This window comes from Rissa tridactyla, chromosome 3 (assembly GCF_028500815.1).
Source record: "Rissa tridactyla isolate bRisTri1 chromosome 3, bRisTri1.patW.cur.20221130, whole genome shotgun sequence".
NCBI classification, from domain to species: Eukaryota; Metazoa; Chordata; class Aves; order Charadriiformes; family Laridae; genus Rissa; species Rissa tridactyla.
Window position 1 is genome coordinate 30,785,120 of NC_071468.1, and position 18,435 is coordinate 30,803,554.

Below are 18,435 nucleotides of genomic sequence, written 5' to 3' on the forward strand. Positions count from 1 at the left end.
CCGCTGAAGAAAGGAGGGAAAACGAAACAAGTCCAGACAACACAACCGCCAGCTCACATTAGTATTCTGCCAGGGTGAAATAAACCAGAACGTTGAGACAAAATAGGCACAAATGAAGGTCTCATCGGGAACATAGCTGCTTGAATAGGAACAGCTCTAATCTCAGCAGCGCCACAAATCCCCTTTGAGAAAATGAATTTTGGAACACTTCAAATTTTTAACTGTTTTTCAGTTTCCATGGAATAGCACCATGCCTCAGGCCACTCTAATAACATTCCTGGCTTGCCCTGCTGTAACAATCTGTAAAAACTCATCCAGTCAGATTTGGGTTTTAATATCAAGTTGCTTTGGAGAACATTCATGGTTGGAAGTGCATAATAATATGTTTTATTATTGCTGTAAAAAAAAAAAAAAAAAAGAAAAGCTAGGAGAGAAGTGGTTTGCTTTTGCCCATTGGGGAGCTCTGGTTTGTTATTACATTCTATGCAGTGATAATTAATGACTCCACAACCAGCACTAAAAAAGTGTTCCCTGGCTAAAATTTTCAGAAGTAACTAATGATTTGGGGTTTCTTTGCTTTTACACCTTCAGTTTCAAATACCTTAAAGAGAGACACAGTTTTCAAAAAATGCTAAGTCCTGACTTTTTGCAAATCACCTACCTTCCTCTCAAAAACTTCAGACTCTGCTGTCATTTTAAGGTCATGGTAGATGCTGTTTACTGGTAACGAGAGAAAAGTACATCAATTAACAAATTAGTAATAGAGCACCAGAGATGATCACAAATAAATCCATTTCAAAGGAAAATATTTTAAAATGATACCTTCCTCGCACCCGCAAGAGCAGACTTCTAGACTCTTGGGATGATTGGAAGCTACTTAATGAAGAAGCATGTAAGCAAAAGAGGGTAGGCTAGGGACCGGTTCTAGCAGTTGTTTTGTATTACTCAGTGAAAGAAAGATCAAGACCACATCCTACAGTCTTGGGTGGTGCTTGGACATGTCAGAGTTCTTTTGAATGTCACTGTATGCATTGCGCCTGCCTGAAGCTGTCCTGGAGCCTGGCTGTCCTTTGCCCGGCAGGAGGAATCACTCTTAACACCTGTGCAAAGCGGAGAACCTGCTACTGCATCAGAAAGCTGATGTTTCGGCCTTGGTGTTAATGCTCATTCAACAATGGAGAAAGGAGCATCATAGGTGTTCTTATTTCATCCACCCCAATGACTCAGCTTCAGAAAAATCCAGAAAGGCTTTGAGGTCTTTCCCCCAGCTCAGCTGCACTGGAGCAGGCAGAAGAAAGCGAAGGACTGAAGGAGAAAGCAAGTAACTGCTTCTGAGCTCTTCCTCTGCCACAGTGATTGCACCAGGGTATCCTTATTTCACACCCTTCTACTTCTAGTCATGTTCACTTAGCCCAGATTAAAAACCTTTGGACCTCTGTCTCCCCAGCTTGGTTCCAGTCATTTAAGCAGCCTTGCCTTTTCTTCGAAGGGCAGTCCCTGGCCAGGGCAGGTGTGCTGGATGTTCAGGTCAACATTTCAAATATATAGTTCTCTTCTGATATCTGAGGTTCTCACTTTCTTAAGTGAAAATTTGCCTTCTATTCATTTGGGCAAGATGCAACTTTTTGGTCCTGTATAATTAACAATGAGTAAGCTTGCGAACAACCAGATCGCCATGCTGCAGCTGATTTTACATGAAAGCAAAACTGTCAGAGGTCAGTGAAGGCAAAGCAGGGTAGCACTTGGTAGCTCAAGGTGTCCAGCTGCGTGGAGCCGCCTGGCCTGCTGATGGGGGTTCCTCAGTTCTTAATCCTAAATCTGTCCCATGTTGAGGTTATTTTTGTTAGATTAGACACCAGGCAAGGCTTTGCACTTGTGTAAGCTTGCTTTACCTGCCCCAGGATTGTCCACTTTTGCTTTGCTGAGGTCTTTGTCCCTATTGCAAGTCCCTCTTCCCAAATCTTGTGGTTTATCTAGTACATGCTCATCAACCTCTTGCTTCAAGGTGTCCTTCGCTGACACTATTTAATCATAGACACCAAGATTTCCTCAGCAGTATAATGAAAGTGGTTATTATTGTTTTACTGCAGCTGTCTTTCCTCACTATTATCTTAGATTTTCCATCACTAATTCTCTGCCTGGCTGAAGGAGAGACGAGTGTGCACCTAGTTCCAGTCTGAAGGGAAAAAGCCTGGAAGTAAGGAGGCAGCATCAAATGACCACACTTCTGATGACTGCTCTGACTTTCATGGGCAATCCTCTGGCTGTGTGTCACTATGGCCTGGAAGAAGCACCCTGGCACAGTGAAGTCCTACCGCTACAGCTGCACCATGGCTCTCACAGACACACAGACTTCTGGGCACAGGGCAGAGATGCTGGGTCTGCAGAGAAGGCTGCTGGCTATGCCAGCCAAAATTGAAAGGGCACGGTTTTGTTTTGCTGTACTACAATTTGATTTTACAACTCCCGACGCACTGGCTGAGGTTTGGTATGTGTCTGATGCTGCTGCTAGGAGTGAGCGGAGAACATGTGCCTTTGACTAACTTCATCAAACTTTATGAAGCTCTGTTTGGGATTAAAAAGTTTTATTTAAGGTCTATGCCTGCATTTGCTTTCTCAGAATTGCTCTAGGCTGCAGAGAGGACAAGTCCTGGAGAAGGGAGTGAGAGAAGGTGCTCAGAGGCAGAGCTGCAGAGCTTGCCAGGCTCAAGCAACTTTTCACAGAGAACCAGGATCAGCCAGGGACACTGAGCAGCAACGATTCGGCAGAGCTGAGCTAGGGAAACACAGTCAGTGTGGTAGCTCAGGGCTGGTGAAGCAACCATGGTGGCTGATAGCACAGAAAGTGGGCGTTATCACCCAGGAGTGGCAGGCGGAGGGCACTGTGCATGGCATGCCCAGCAGTGCTGCGCTGCATTGTTGGCAGCGCACACGGGAGCTGGCGGCACGCCCGGGAAATAAACATCGAAAGATGAAAGCAGGCCAATGTGGGAGGTAGCAGCCTGCTCGGTTTCCAGCCTCTGATCACCTTCTTCCAAGCCCCGTTTCTTCACAGTGTCCCCTTGTCCTCCCACAATGAACGGACCATTGCCCTCTGTTGGGAAAATGAGTTGCCTTATGAAAAAAGGGATTGCCCAGATGTTTCCCCAGAGAACTCTTTTGCATTCAAGGGTGTGTGCACATCCCCAGAAAGAAGGTGATCTGATTTCTTTTAATAGACTCGTTACAGCCTCATAGTCTGGGGCATCCACGATTGCCCATGGCTATCTCATATTCTTCCAAGTCTAACTGATACAGCTCTTTAAGATGTCCATACCAACACATTAGTACAGAAATACCACAACAAGTGGCATCATGCTTTGAGGTCTCAGTGCTGGTCCCTTGCACCAACGCTTCCTCCCCGAACCTAAGTAGATCCCACAGCTGCATGGGTCAGGCTGGTGAAGCCTGGGGACAATAACCACCAGTCACACAGTCTCCATCCCGCTGGGCTCTGGGAACAGCCTGCGTCTGCTGCTATTAGGAAATTTTCTCCTTGTTTATAGCAAGTAGCAGCCTATTTTCTTTCATTTCCTATCGTCAGATCCCCAAAACAAAACATATGGTAGTTAGAACAAAGTAGTTGATTATTTCCCTCTATTCAGTTACTAGTTCTTTGCCAGAGTAGCAGACCAGAATGGCAGGTGTTTTCATTACTGAACCTTAATCCTGACAAAAATGGTAATATCAAGAGGATTTGCTCCATGAATAAGAAGAGATATAGCAAATCTTGGGGGTTTTGTTACTAAAACTTTATACCTCTGAGAAGTTTGTAAGTATCTAGCATAAAAATATTTACTACATACCAGAAGTGAAAATGAATGCTAGTTTGCTACAGAAGTAATTAAAAAGGGAAACAGCCTACAAGTTGAAGCTAAAACTGATTTATGGAACTTTTATACAAGTGGAGTCAGTACTGGGTAACTGCGGAAAAGATTGTTGTGGTTTAACCCCAGCCAGCAACTAATCACCACGCAGCCGCCCACTCACTCCCTGCCCGCCCCGCCACCCCCACTCTGGGATGGGGGAGAGAATCAGAAAGGTAAAAGTGAGAAAACTCATGTGTTGAGGTAAAGACAGTTTAATAGGTAAATTGAAAGCCAATGCACACAAGCAAAGCAGAACAAGGAATTCATTCACCATTTCCCATTGGCAGGCAGGTGTTCAGCCATCTCCAGGAAAGAAGGGCTCCATCACATGTAATTGTTAGTTGGGAAGACAAATGCCATTATTCTGAACAGTCCCCTTCTTCTTCCCCAAGCTTTATATGCTGAGCATGATGTCATATGGCATGGAATATCCCTTTGGCCAGCTGGGGTCAGCTGTCCCAGCTGTGTCCCCTCCCAGCTTCTTGCGCACCCTCAGCCTACTCGCTGGCAGGGCGGTGTGAGGAGCAGAAAAGGCCTTGACTCTGTGCAAGCACTGCTCAGCAGTAACAACATCCCTGTATTCTCAACACTTTCCAGCACAAATCCAAAATATAGCCCCATGCTAGCTACTATGAAGAAAATTAACGCTATCCCAGCCAAAACCAACACAAAGATAAGCAATGCTTTAGAAGCAAAATCTCTCAGGTGGTGTGGTGATATTAAATGTTACAGAATCACATAATGGTGGAGACTGGAAGGGATCTCTGGAGGTCATCTCATCCAACTTCCCCTCATCATGGAGGATCAACTAGAGCTGGTTGCCCAAGACCATGTCCAGATGGCTTTTGAATATCTCCAAGGATGGAGACTCCACAATCTCCCTGGGCAACCTGTTCCAGTGCTTGGTCACCCTCACTGTGAAAAAGTGTTTCCTGATGTTCAGGCAGAACACCTGGTGTTTTAGCTTGTGCCCATGGCCTCTGGTCCTGTCACTGGGCACCACTGTAAAGAGCCTGGCTCTGTCCTCTTTACATCCTCCCTTCAGATATTTATATACATTGATGACATCCCCTGAGCCTTCTCTTCTCCAGGCTAAACAGTCCCAGCTCTTCCAGTCTCTCCTCATAGGAGGGATACTTCAATTCCCTAATCATCTTAGCAGCCCTCTGTTGGAATCTATCCTGTAGCTCCATATCTCTCTTGTACTGGGGAGCCCAAATACTCCAGGTGTGGCCTCACCAGTGCAGAGTGGAGGGTAAGGATCACCTCCCTCGACCAACATTCCTCGTAATGCAGCCAAGGATACTGTTATCCTTGTCTGTGGCAAGGGCACATCGCTGGCTCATGTTCAACTTGGTGTCCACCAGGGCCCTCAGGTCCTTCTCTGCAAAGCTGCTTTCTAGCCAGTCAGCCCCCAGCATGTACGGGCGCCTGGGGCTGTTGCTCCCCAGGTGCAGGACTTCGCACTTCCCCTTGGTGAGCTGTTAAGACTAACTAGATCCTGGCTATGCTGCCTGTATATTTATTTTGCCTGTTGTTACTACTTGTTAGCTCATTCTTTCTTGCACTGTTTATGTAGCACTGCCAAGTGGCAATTTAGCTGCATCTGTGCTGGGCACACATGAATCCTTCATGAGTGCTACCCTGTTCTAGAAATGTAAATTCACGCATTGGCCTCATCAGTATCATTTTGAATGCAACTAACATCAATTATGTATGTTTCATTATATTTTTCATCCTCTTCCAAGGTGCAGATTTGCTTATACAGTGTATTATTTCATCTTTGGGGTTTTTGCTGGTAACGTATATGCTAGGCTGTGTTGTGTATGCAGAAGTATTCTGAAGCTGCCTCTTCTCCAAGCTGAAAGAGGCCTGTTACCTCAGCCTCTCCTCACAGGGCAAGTGCCGCAGCTTTGCCTGAACAGCCTGGTGGCCTCCACTGCACTTGCTACAGTTTGCTGAGGTTTCCCTTGCATTCAGGGACCCAAAACTGGACACACTATTCTACATGTGGCTAAGTAGAAACAGATAATCACTTTTCCTGGCCTACTGGTTATGCTGCTGGTGGTACAACGCAAGATGCTCTTGGCCACCTTTGCTGCCAGGACACACTGCTGGCTCATGGCCAATTTGCTGTCCACCAAGACCCCATGTCCTTTCCTGCAAAGCTGCTCCCCAGCCCACCAGTCCCCAGCCTGTATTGTTGCAGAGGACTCTTCCTTCCCAGGTGCTTGACTTGGTGAATTTCCTTGCAGTTTGTCCTTGCTGAATTTTGTAGACTTCCTGTTCAGGCCATTCCTCCAACCAGTCTAGATGCCTTTGAATGGCAGGTCTGTCCTCCAGCATTGCCACCGTCCCACTTTGGCATCACCTGCAAACTTGATGAGCACGCACTCCATCTCCTCCTCAAAAGTCACTGAGAAAGATGTCAAACAGCACTGGCCCCTGCAGTGTTCTGCTTGCTAGTGGCTCCAGTAAAGTACAACCCCCTGACCCCCACCCTCTGAGCTGGATGATCTAACCATTTTTCCACATGTGACTGTCCACCCTCTGTCCTGTAGTGTCCCAGTTTGTCTGATAGATGCAGAAAGATGAGATGCGCTCTGTTACTTGGAATGCCAAGCTGTCATTTTGTACTGGTGCAGCAATAAGCAATTCCTTTCTCTGACGTGATCAAACGTACTTCACCTGTACTGTAGCCAAGCAACGAGTTTGGCCCCTGTTGTAGGGAGGGGAAACTGTTTTGAACGCGGTATTAATCCCATCCAACAATGTAAGGGAGACCTTACAGCAGCTTTCCAGTATCTGAAGAAGGAATTTTTTCAAGGACATGTAGTGATAGGACGAGGGATAACGGCTTCAAACTGGAAGAGGGGAGATTTAGACTAGGTATCAGGAAGAAATTCTTTACTGTGGGGGTGGTGAGGCACTGGAACAGGTTGCCCAGGGAAGCTGTGGATGCCCCATCCCTGGAAGTGTCCAAGGCCAGGCTGGATGGGGCTTTGAGCAACCTGGTCCAGTGGGAGGTGTCCCTGCCCATGGCAGGGGGCTTGGAACTAGATGATTTTTAAGGTCTCTTCCAACCCAAACCATTCTATGATTCTGTGAACATCCATATGTCTTCAAGACTCTCAATCAGCAGGCGTTTCGTAGTCCCTTCTGCTTACGAGGAGCCGTTTGACTCCTCCAGTCAGGATGCCGGGGCGGCGTTACCTGCACCAGTAGCTGCCACGGCAGGTCCGCCCGCCCGGCAGCCATCTCCTTAAAAAAAGAAAAAACGCGCACTCGGGCCGCGCTGGGAGCCGCTCTCAACGCTTCTCTCAGCCTTCCGAGGGCGAGCGCTGCCGTGGCGGCGGGGAAAAGCGGCGGGGCCCGCACCGCCGCCGGGCCCGGCCAGCCGGGCTCCCCCCGGGCCCGGCCCGCGCCCGCGCTCCGTGGGGTCTTGGAGGCCGGGTGAGGCGCTGCCTCCCTGTCCTGACGCCGGGTGTCATGAGTGAATTTCGGCCCGGCTGCGCCTTCCGCGGGCGGGACGGTGCCCTGCCCGGTCCGGCCCGCTGGGGAGGGACCGACCAGTGCCCCCCCCTCCTCCTGCCCGCCGCTTCCTCCCGTCGGCCCTCACCACGTGACCCAGCCCTTCCCCGCACCCCTCAGCCCGAACCCAAAATGGCCACCGGCGAGCCCCTTCCCAGCTTGGGCATCGTGCCCGATTCCAAGATGGTTGCCAACGGGAGGCCAGCCGGAGACATCCTAGCGGGTCAGTCCCGACGCCGCGGCCCGGTAGGCTGGGGGAAGCCCCGCCTCAGCCAGCCTGCCTCTCCCATTGGCGCTACTGAGGGGCAGGCCCGCTCTCATTGGCTAGCGAGGTGTCGCTCCCGCTCTCTCCGCTCCAGGGCCCGGGGAACTATTTTCCATTCGGCGGAGGGGGGCCGGGGAAGGGGGGGCTCCGCTGGATCGGTGTGTCCGCGGGCTCCGAGCGGCAGGCGGTGGGCCCGGGCGGGGCGGCGGAGGATGCTGCGGCCGTTGGGGCCGGCGGGACGGCGCTGAGGGGCTGCTGTCCCCGCCGTGGCGCAGCGGTAGGTGCCTCCCGGTCGGGGTCGGGACTGGGCGGACGGGACCTGCTCCGCTCGCCCCCCGGCGGACAGTGGCGGCCGCTCCCCGCCGCGGTCCCCGGCCCCGCTGTCGCCCGCCGAGGCCGCGGCTCCGTGAGGGAGGCGGGGAGTTGCCGCCGTCTCCCGGACGCGGGCAGCCAGCGCCCGAGGGAGCAGGGGAAAGGGCCGGGGCCGGGCGAACGGGAGGGACGAGGGCTGAGCTGCGGAGCTCGGCCGGGCCGGGGCGCGGCGGGATGTCCCCGGGGGAGGAGGCCGCCCCGGAGAGGGGACGGACGGGACGGTATGGGGGGCAGCTCCCCTCGGTGCCGGCCGCCCTCCCGAGAGAGGCGGGGGGAGCCGGGGCTGGTGTCCGCAGCCAAGCCCGGGGGGCTGGAAGTTAACCCCTTCCCCCCCCCAGCCCTTCTGGGGAGCCGGCAGCCCGAGGCGGGCGGCTGGGGGTGCCCCGTGTCGGGCGGCTGTCGGGACGGCAGCCCCGGGCTGCGGCTGCTCCTCTGGGGCTTCCAGGTGAATTTTGGAGCTAGTGCAGGAGCGGGGGGTGGGTGGTGGTTTTGGCCGTCGGTCTGCTGTCGTTGGGTTTGCATTCGCGTTTGTCCATGTGGAAATCACCCCCGCAAACCTGCCATGAAAGAGTCTTCGGGGCACACAACGTGCTGCTAACCCCTTCTGCGGAGGGTGCTGCCTCGAACATCAGGCTGCTTCCCTCATGAGCACTCAAAAGTTTAGAAGTCGCCCTTATATGCATCTAACTCAAAGTTATGAATGGTTTCTGGGAATTGCAGAAGCAGTAAATCGTGTTATTTCTGCTGTTGTTAACTTTGTAATTCAATACTTGCGCTGAATCACAATAGCTTAATTGTGTGGAATACATTTCTGTCTCTTGATAGGTTTGTTTCATCAGGTTTGTGTATCATCTGATCATATATTCTTATGAGCACAGCATGTTCAATAGTTGGGCTTCCATACCTTGAATACTTCCTTCTTTTCCCCCTCCTCCCCCCTTTCTCCTCTAAAACTTGTTGAAGTTTTCTGCAACGTTTCTATGACTGTAAGCTATAAATTTTAGGCTAATCGTCATATGGGGTACTATACCCCGTCCTGTGAGGTGTGATACCTGACCATGCCACAAGAACCTTCTTATGACAAATACAGCACTTTTCCACTGAAGCTAATTGCAGTATGGTTTGTGAGTTTGCTAAACATATGGCTTTTCTCACATAAATTGCAACAACTTCAGGAGTGCTTTTGTTGGTGAAGTATACTCCTGTAACAAGAAAATGTTTTGGGGATAGAGGTGGCCCAAGTGAACTATTTGCAGGGAGAAGATATGAATGGAAAGTAGTACTAAAGCTTGCATTTATATAACCTCATTTAAAAATTAATATGTTCTATAAATTTGCATGGAAGTTGACTGGATATCATTTCAATTTGATCTGATTCCTTCAGAAGACAGGTGAACTAAGTATGTGCATTGGATATCAAGATGAGAGTGAAAATCTTGAGAGGTTGTTTCCTCTTTAAAACATTGTGCAGAAGACTAAACTGCATTTTCATGGCTATCTAAATACTTCAGATCGTTCGAATACACTTGAGTATTCTCTTTTCGTGATTTTTTTTTTTAATTGTATCTTAACATCATTTGTGTAATTTTTTTAAACTTAGTAGTCTTTTAGAGGTGAGCTGTTGCCTTTCAGGGTATGGGGTTTTGGTTTTTTTCTTCCTAGGTGAATGGCAAAAAAGACCCTTCTGTGGTTGCAAGTACCATAGTAAATATTTCACTAGTTTTTAAGGGTACTGTCATTTAAAATGTAGCTTTAGAGTAGTTTCATTTTAATGATTTTGTTAATATACTCTCAGTTAGGACCCAGTACTGTAAGGAGATTGTTCAGTTGGTGGACCTTTTAGTGTGAAGTTCTTTACAGAGTCAGTGTCTTAAAGTGTCTTTCTAGAAGTGCTTTTATTTTTATTATGGGATTATACAATGAGGGTGCAATTCCTAATTTCCTTTCATGTAAACCTGGTTAACTTCACTTTAGGGATGTTACTCCAAGATACAGTACTCTTACAAAGGAGACTTTTTAGTCCCATTCCTCCCCACAAAGTGTATTTGTGCAACATTGAGATTGTAATTTATGGGTGCCAGAAGTTTTGAGTCCAATGGATTATTGAGGAGGATGGAATGTACTTTCATAAATCCATTTCAGGAAGGGAAGCTGGGGTTGTGTCACTAGGTACTGACCGTTGGGTACATCATAGCCCCCAAATGCTATTTGTCTTACTCACTTAGATCTCATAACTTTTCTTCTGAGTTCCAATCTCTCATGAGCCGCTGCGCACACAGATGACATTAGGGCAATTTTGTAGTTAAATTGTGTTACGTCCATAGAAATCTTAAGGTGTGGTTCACGCACCTCAAGATCTCATGTCCTGCAGGTTTGTGCCTGTAAAGGCTTCCTGCTGAAGATGTCATGCAGCCCTCAGCCTGAACATAACCCCTGTTACCTTGAATATCCTCAGTTGATGAGGTTGCTACAGTGAGATACTGAAAGAAGACAAGTTTCCAAGTTAACAAACTCCTAATTCATTCACAGTTGTCAATCTGTAAACCAAACCAAGATATTCAAGTGGGCCTGGTATCAAAGCAATAGTCTTAGCAATAGGGTCTTTTTCAGAACAGATTCAGTTCTGTCTTTTTGTGGGCTTTGTACATTAATAACTATCGCAGAGTGAATTAGTTGTACTTCAAGGGTGCATTCTTTGTCAGTCCAAAGCAAGCTACAAAAAAAGAGAAAACAAAACAATTGTGAGACCTGATGGACTGAGCTGCTGAAATCTGTTCTGATTTTCCAGTTGGTCTAGATGTCTTGCATCTACTCTGGTTTCAGAATTGCATTAGCAATACAACCAACTAGTGAATTTAGACAGCTGGGTAGCATGCAATAACTTGACATGACTTCATATGTATGAGAGCATTGGAAAAATGGCTGGGTTAGTCCTTGGAGGAATATCCAGAATTGCTCATTTATTGGTCTTTTAATGATGGCAGGTACATCTAAGAAAGAGAGAGCAGATGGAAGGGATTAGAAATCAACTGTGTTCTATTAGAAAGGTTTTTTTTAATCTTCTTTGAAACATGTGAAACCTGTCACTCTGCGGCAAGGTTCTAGAGAGAAGGCTGTTCATCGAATTTGATGTGGCAATTTGTGTGTTTCCCTGATGGGCTGATAACCCAAATGGTATAATGTGCATTTTCCTGGTCTCATTCATTATGATTAAAGTTAAGTAAGAGATGTATTTTAGTCTAATCAAAGGATAGTGATGATTGCTGTTAATAGTTGTAAACCACCTTGTCCTTTGATTGCTTGTTGCTAAATAGCTCAATTTTTGTTAAATACTTCACGGGATTCAGATGATTCCATGTAACTTTTGTACAGCAGGCTTATCTATTCTTAAGATTTAGTTAAAGTGGTGATGTTTCATTTACTGCTACAAATAGTGAAAACAAACTAAACAGGATACCTTTTTCTTCACTAAAGTCTACATTCTTGACTTAGTAGAATGAAAGAGCGAGCCTTTGTTGTAAAGGCTTCACCATAAACTCATAAAATATTAGTTCCTGTTCCAAACTATTGGAATAGGCTGTCTAGTTAAGTAGTTCTTGAGTAGCTGTCTATTTTAGGCAGATTTCCTTGCCTCTTGTTTCCCCAAGAGCTATGCTTGGTAGTTTCTTCAACCTTAAGGGGAAATTAGTGCTTAGTATTATGGTGTGGTATTTATGCCTAGAGGCTTCATTAAGGCCGCAAGGTTTGGTTGTGTTGAGCAATAGGCAGTGCTTCCCCTCCATCTGATCATGGCCTGCACTGTATTGAGATGCCTGTTGTCTTATGAAGATGTCAACCTAGTTTAAAAAAATGCATTTTGATTTATGGGGGTTGGGGTCAGAAGGATTATCAACTTTTCTGATACTGTTAACCTGTGCATTAATTTGGAATAAACATGCAATTGCTCCATTAAATAAGAAGTGTCCTGAAATGAAATGTATGTGTGTGGTTTGGTTGTTGGACAGCTTATTTTAATCTTTGAGCTATATCTAGTTAAAATATTGTATTTGAAGTTTAGTAAATGTATGCTATACCTTCTGGAGCCCTTATACTTTGTCAGCTCTATAAATTAACTCTGACACACTGAATATTTTTCACCAGCTAACGTAGCTGTTAGTTAAGTTAAATAAAGGAGAAAAGCCCACATGCTCTCTCCATGCATACAGCTGGACATCTCTGTTAAATTTTTCAACAAAAATGAAATTTTGATTGCTTTTTAAAGCTTCATGAATACACTAATTGGTGAATCATCTAATGTGCAGTTCAGTTTCAGGAAATACGAAATGGCTCACTAACTTCATGGTTATAAGATTATGCAGACCTTCTGAAAATCTCGGTAAGAAAATGTGTGCAGTGGTGGTGGTTGATATTTTTGGCTGTGAGAGAGGTTGGCTAAAACTCAATGTAGTTATGCATAGTCTGCACTAGTTTATATGGTAGAAACTCCTTTGAAGGATTATCTGGAAGGAAGAAAGAATAATTTTACAGGTCTGTCTGCTCTTGGGACCTTATCCAGATTTTGTTAAAGAGGTCTGCAATCAGGAACCTCTTCTGGATCCGTAACTGGTCCTGAATTCCTGGATAAAGGTGGTAGTTGCGTTTTATCCTGTGCTTTTACACAGACAGCCGTGGTTGTTGAATTCTTCAGCCTTAATGTTGGACAGCTGCAAAGCATTTAAAGCCTATCTTTGAAAGATTGGGATAAGAAGGAGGGGGAGATGGAGGCTGCCCAGATAAGTAATACTTCTTGAGGACTCTGAAGTATTTTCTTTATGTAGCCATATACGGTGTGTTCTTGGCTAGCTGGATACTACTTGATTATGTACTATGTTATCGGCTGGAGTATTTAAGCCAGTAGTCCTTTCTTGTGAAAGTTTGGGTCTCTACAGTAGTTGCACAATCAAAGAGGGCAGGAATTTGCTTTTCTTTTTGCTGCAGCAGAATAAGAAAAATTTCAGTGCAGTGCATAAGGTCTTTCTAAGCTCAAGGTTTTTATAATAAATATCCTCGTTGTTGATGATGCATGGAGCATTCTTAGAATATGGTTGTATTGCAATACATATCACAATACTTAGGGCGAGCACCAGTTTCTTACAGGCAGAAAGAATCTTTTACAGTGTTTGCAAGTGCTCCAGTGATTTCTGATTGGAGTATATTTACAGAGGTGAAATTTGAAAGATTGCTTAAAAATGTAAGTGCAGTAAAAGCAATCAAAAATAGTTTTCTTTGCAGTGCTAAATCTTATAACATTTTTGTTCCTTCTCAGCAGAATGAATTCTGAAAGTAATTCAACAGTCAGCCTGGCTCCCAGATGAAATTATTTGTGCCTCATTGCTGAAGGCCCAAATGTCAATCATAGGATTAAGAATTGTAATTCTGGGATAAAAAGGTCTGGCACTTGGCACCTTTTACATATTTCCGTTAGGCTAGTAGAGACTCAAGGACTGCAGTTGAATCAATTAGGCTTGATCAAGATTGTGATAAAAGCTGATCAAGATAATATCTTAGAATATTTGGCTTTAAATAACAGGAATTTAGGCTGTAGTGCTTGCTTATGCCAGTTTGACTTAATTTTCTTCATGGAACTTGGCTAGCTAAGGATGAACATGTTTATAGGGCAGACCAGCAAGTGGCCTGTTTCTTGAAAAGAGCTTGAACAACAGACTTCCATCTCCAAGGTGTCTCTAACTTCTGATGCCTTGAATTCTGTCTGCTTAGGTACATCGGCTTTTTTATCCAACTATACACTCTGCCTCTGTACCTTAGGCTTTTGGTTTTGCAGTAAGGCCTGTGCAGCAAAGTCTGATTTATTAACTGACTTGCTTATGGAAAAAGTACCCAATACTGAGCTTTGTTTTTTCGAGCGCTGTTACGTTTGGCCTCTGTGAAGAAGGAAGTATTTTAGTCATTCCACTAGTGCAGTAAGAGGTCTCTTTATTCTTTCGAAGTAGCATATGGATAAAGTGAATTAATTTTAGACTGCAAATTATCTTTAATCTTCAGTTGACTGGAACCTTTGTGTGATAGAATTGGTTAAACACTTATACTGCTTAGTTGATGCTTTGTTTTCTTAGATCTTTAGTTTTCACATTTCTGTTGGGAACGGTGAATTATATACTTTTATTTTTTTAAAACATATGTTAAGCCTCACTTGGATAGAAAGTGGAATTCAATTAAATATATAAATAGTATTTTAAAATTGGTTTGTAGTTCATTACTTCAGATGTGCTGGATGAGTAGTTAAACCAACAATTTTATCAAAATGCATTTTTTTTACTTAAAATTTGCTCAATAAATTAAAATTTTTATTCATTTGTGTCTTGCAGTATTTTAGACTTGTTAGATCTCATTTCTCATTCATTGGTCTCACTCATGGCTTAGAAGAGGAATATGTATTTATATGTATAATAACTATGTATTTTTAAGCTGCCAAACAGTTGTGGTGGTAAAATTATTAATCCTTAATCTCTTTGCCAGACCTCTTAATCTTATCTTCAGTAAAAGAACATTCCTTTCAACTAAAAGCTAACAGTCTGTGATTGTTTCCAACTCCCCACTTCTGAGCTAGGATAATACTGGGTGTGTCACGTCTATAGGCTCCCCCAAGAGACATCTCTCCATATTGTCATGTTATTTACTGCTTGTGTCCTCCTTAGAATTGTGGTTGTTTAGCAAGGGATTTAAGGAGTCCATCCTTCTCAGGGATGGGTACCTGGCTTTGTTAACGTTGAAATGATTGTTTTTCCTTGCCTTTTTCTGAAATAGTGTACAGGTTGTTAGGTCTCTGCAATCACTTGGCAGAGGACCAGGAGAGATGCTGTCAATGTTCTCTCACTGTGATCGTAGTTAATAAAGCTGCTGTCTGACCTGTCCTAAATTGTACCTGCATTTTTACGCACTTGAAGTCCCCAGATTCTCTGACACGATTTCTCAATTTTTATTCAACCAGTTCATTTAATCCATGATGTTCTCCTTTCTTTTCTGGGTTAGTTGGTAATGGCTTGTTGAGGGATACCAACTTGCCAGGGAGATCAACTCTGAGTGCTGGCGTTGGCATAAGAGAGTGGTCTGGGGCGTGTGAGAGGGTGCAGAGGGGGGGTGATGGTGGTGTGCTGTCCCTTCAGACTGCAGTGGTTTGTTCTCTCAAGTCTGTCTTATCTAGCCACATCCTTAATGTAAGAAGGGTCCCTTGAATTCAAAGTGAGCGAAGTTTCTGCTGTCAAGATCTCACTGGGTATTTCTGCAAGCTCTCGCCAGTGGCTTAACTCATTTGGACATTTGACGTTCTTTAAAGCTTTGGCAAGAGATATGATCTGCTTTGATTTTGCTTTATTTTTTTTAATTTATTTATTTGTTTACTAATAGTAAGTCAAGGCCTTAATGCAGATTGTCACAATGCTGGATAGATCTGTATATAAACTGGATTTAAAGTTTCAGCATAATTGTCCTTAAGATCTGGATGCCTTATTTATAGAAGCAAGAAATTTGACAACAGGACCTCTGGTTCTTACAGGCACAAGACAAATTATATGTGATAATTTAGTTCAAGATTGTGAGATTAAAGTTTCTATGAATGTAATCTTGGAGAATGCAAAGGTACTACCCCTGGGTTTAAGGCCCTGAACTACAAAGTACTGACTCTGGGAGAGGATATCACGGATGTATTAATAAGTAGTTCACCTGTTCTTGTATTCTTTGCTGAGCCGCATGTATTGGCCAGGAAGGTTTTTTATGGGGTGTACCTTTCATAGGCTGGGCTATTCTTATGTTATATCCCATTACTGTATTTCAGGAGTGCTTTGTCTGCCTGTTAGTATTTGCTGACATTATTAGCTTATGGCCTGATTTGGCAATTGACAAATTTCTGTCCCATCTTGGATTATGACATTGTGATTGTTGGTTTGTTAGTTATCTTCAGAAGAGAATGCTTGAAATGGACTTTTTTGGAGAAAATCTACGTTTGTTCTGGAAGCCTAATGTATTTCTACAGTTTTACCAATGTACAATACTGAGTTTCTAATTTCTATTCACTTATTCACTTTGAGGATGAAAATTCTTTTTTGTTCTTTATTATAAAGATAACTTAGCAATTAGTTATCTAGTATGACAATTCCAAAATAACTTATGGTATTCTATGATGCTTTCATGTCTCAATTAAAATGTTTGCAAGTTCCGTAAATCCACGTAGTAGTCTATATTCTAGGGATATTTTTATTGCCCATTGAATTGTATTCTAGCAAGGTTTATTTGAATAAATACAAGCACTCCTTGACTGACCTGTTGATCTACTGTTACCCTTACTGGACCTAAAAAGAGAAAACCTGAGAATCTGTCAGAAGTTTGAATTTTTATAACACTGATACAGTTGTGCTATAGGAAGTGACAAAACTGCTCTGGGTTGACCAGTGTTAATTCTCATGTGCAGATGATACAGTTTTGTTCTCTCAAATTCCTTGGGGTCTGAAGCATCTGTTAGAGGATTTAGTATTTTATTGGTAGAACTGTTAGTCCTTATATGCATGTGACATGGTTTTGTTCTCTCAAACTCCTTTGGGAGTGAAGCATCTGTTAAAGGATTTTCAGTGTTTTTGTCAGAAGGAATGTGACTAAAATTTGAAACTATCAAGTAATTACACTCCTATATAACTCAAGAGTTGCTTATGTGGATGACTGATGATCGCTGCATTGAGCAAGTTTATTATTTTGATATTTGTTGAACAGTTGTGAACAGAATAATTGAGGTTAGGGGCTTTAAGGTCCAGACCAGTAGAGTAATTTGTGTCTAAAAAAAGTAGTAGTCATTTTCTTGTATTTTAGATTAAGGTTTGGACTTAGATTTAGTACAGCATGTGGTTTTGGAAAAAACACTTTGTTCTGCTGTAGACAATAGAAATGTATATAATTCAGGCAAAACTGACTTTTTATTGATTAAACTTACACTTGTTGCCAGGACTAGGTCTGGAAGCCAGCTTCTAGGGGCTAACTCTTAAGTTGTTTGAAATCTCCCTGCTTTTGTGTGTTGTTTGGTTTATCCCTTCGCCACATCTGTTGGTCACTGTTTTATTTTTTTGGTGGATGCTGTTTGGCTTTTTTTTGCGTCTAGTTTTGGTCAGGATTTTAAGAATGGAAAAAATTAGCATAGCAATGTATCATCAGTTGTCTTTTTGAAGCTATCTAAATTTAACTGGTATTTGGAAATCCTCATTGGCACTGAGCTCCAGAGGAACTTTACAGCCCTGTTTTCAGCAATACAGTTGGCTTATTTGGGTAGAAAATACTCTCCCTGAGCATCACTGATGACAACAGATAAGCTGAGGATTTGCAGTTACACCTATTTTGTAAATGGTTCTTAAAATATAAATGACTTTGTTCTAAGTCCTGTAAGTTCTTGCATATAGGCTCAAAAATTATCATGTTATGAAATCACATTTTGTTTCAGTTATACAAATAATTCCCTTATTTTGGCTGTGTGGCAGTAAAAACAAAGACTGAAAAATATCTACATGGCCCATGAATTCTATAATATTTTTTAAACTTTAGTCAAATATGAGAGATGAATCAATTTTATACCGTGATAAGCCAATCATCTCAATGCTAGTAATGTTAACATGGCATACTAATAGTAGTATATCTATGCATGGTTGAGAAATATGTCATCCTTGTACTTGTTTTAAAGCTGTAATAAGTGAAAAGAACCTGGATTTGCCAGTTTCATTGAGAAGAGGCATGTATAACTTCACATAAGTTTCTTAATGGGACACCTGCAATGACGTTTTCTGTTTTCCTGAGAAACACAGAGGCACTAAGATTTCTTTTTTTTTTTTTCTTTCCTCGTAATCCCAGAGAGCAGTGAGTAAAGCAAACCTGGAAATTGTGGAGAAAAGAGAATATTGTTATGTAAGGAGATAAAACGCCATACAGCTGTGGTTTACAATTTATTCATTGCTATGACACTTGATAGAATTGTTTTCTTTTTTTTTTTCAATATTAATGCTTTGCTTGACAAAAGTTTGATACAGCGAAGATGTGCAAAGAAATAGTTTTGCGCTTTTTGTTATGCAGTAGGAATCTAGAAAGAGGCTAGTCTTGTTCAGGATCTGTTTTCAACTTTTTCCCTGTAAACTCACCGCTTGTATCTCATTTTCTGAGTTCTCACAAATGTTGGCCTTGGTTTCTTCTGTTACTCACGGACTTGCTTTTCTTTGTACCATTAAGTTATATCTTTAATGCCAAAAAATCTACCTTGCAATTTAATTTTGGCTGACTTGAAGAGGGTCTGTAATTACAGTTACTGTTTCCAGCAAGTTGAGTTTTTCCAGC

General features: G+C 43.7%; 1 protein-coding gene across 9 annotated transcripts in view; it reads left to right on the forward strand.

Moving 5' to 3' along the window:
• The window catches only part of SOCS5 (suppressor of cytokine signaling 5), a 91,113-nt gene that overhangs the window by 47,577 nt on the left and 25,101 nt on the right, over window positions 1-18,435 (forward strand). For 2 of the 9 annotated variants that reach the window (XM_054196508.1, XM_054196515.1), the window contains exon 1: window positions 7,850-7,981. The exons of the other annotated variants lie outside the window; for them this stretch is intronic. The gene's annotated coding sequence lies outside the window, so the exon portion shown is untranslated. Of the gene's footprint in view, window positions 1-7,849; window positions 7,982-18,435 lie in introns of those variants that run through there. 9 annotated transcript variants of the gene reach the window in all.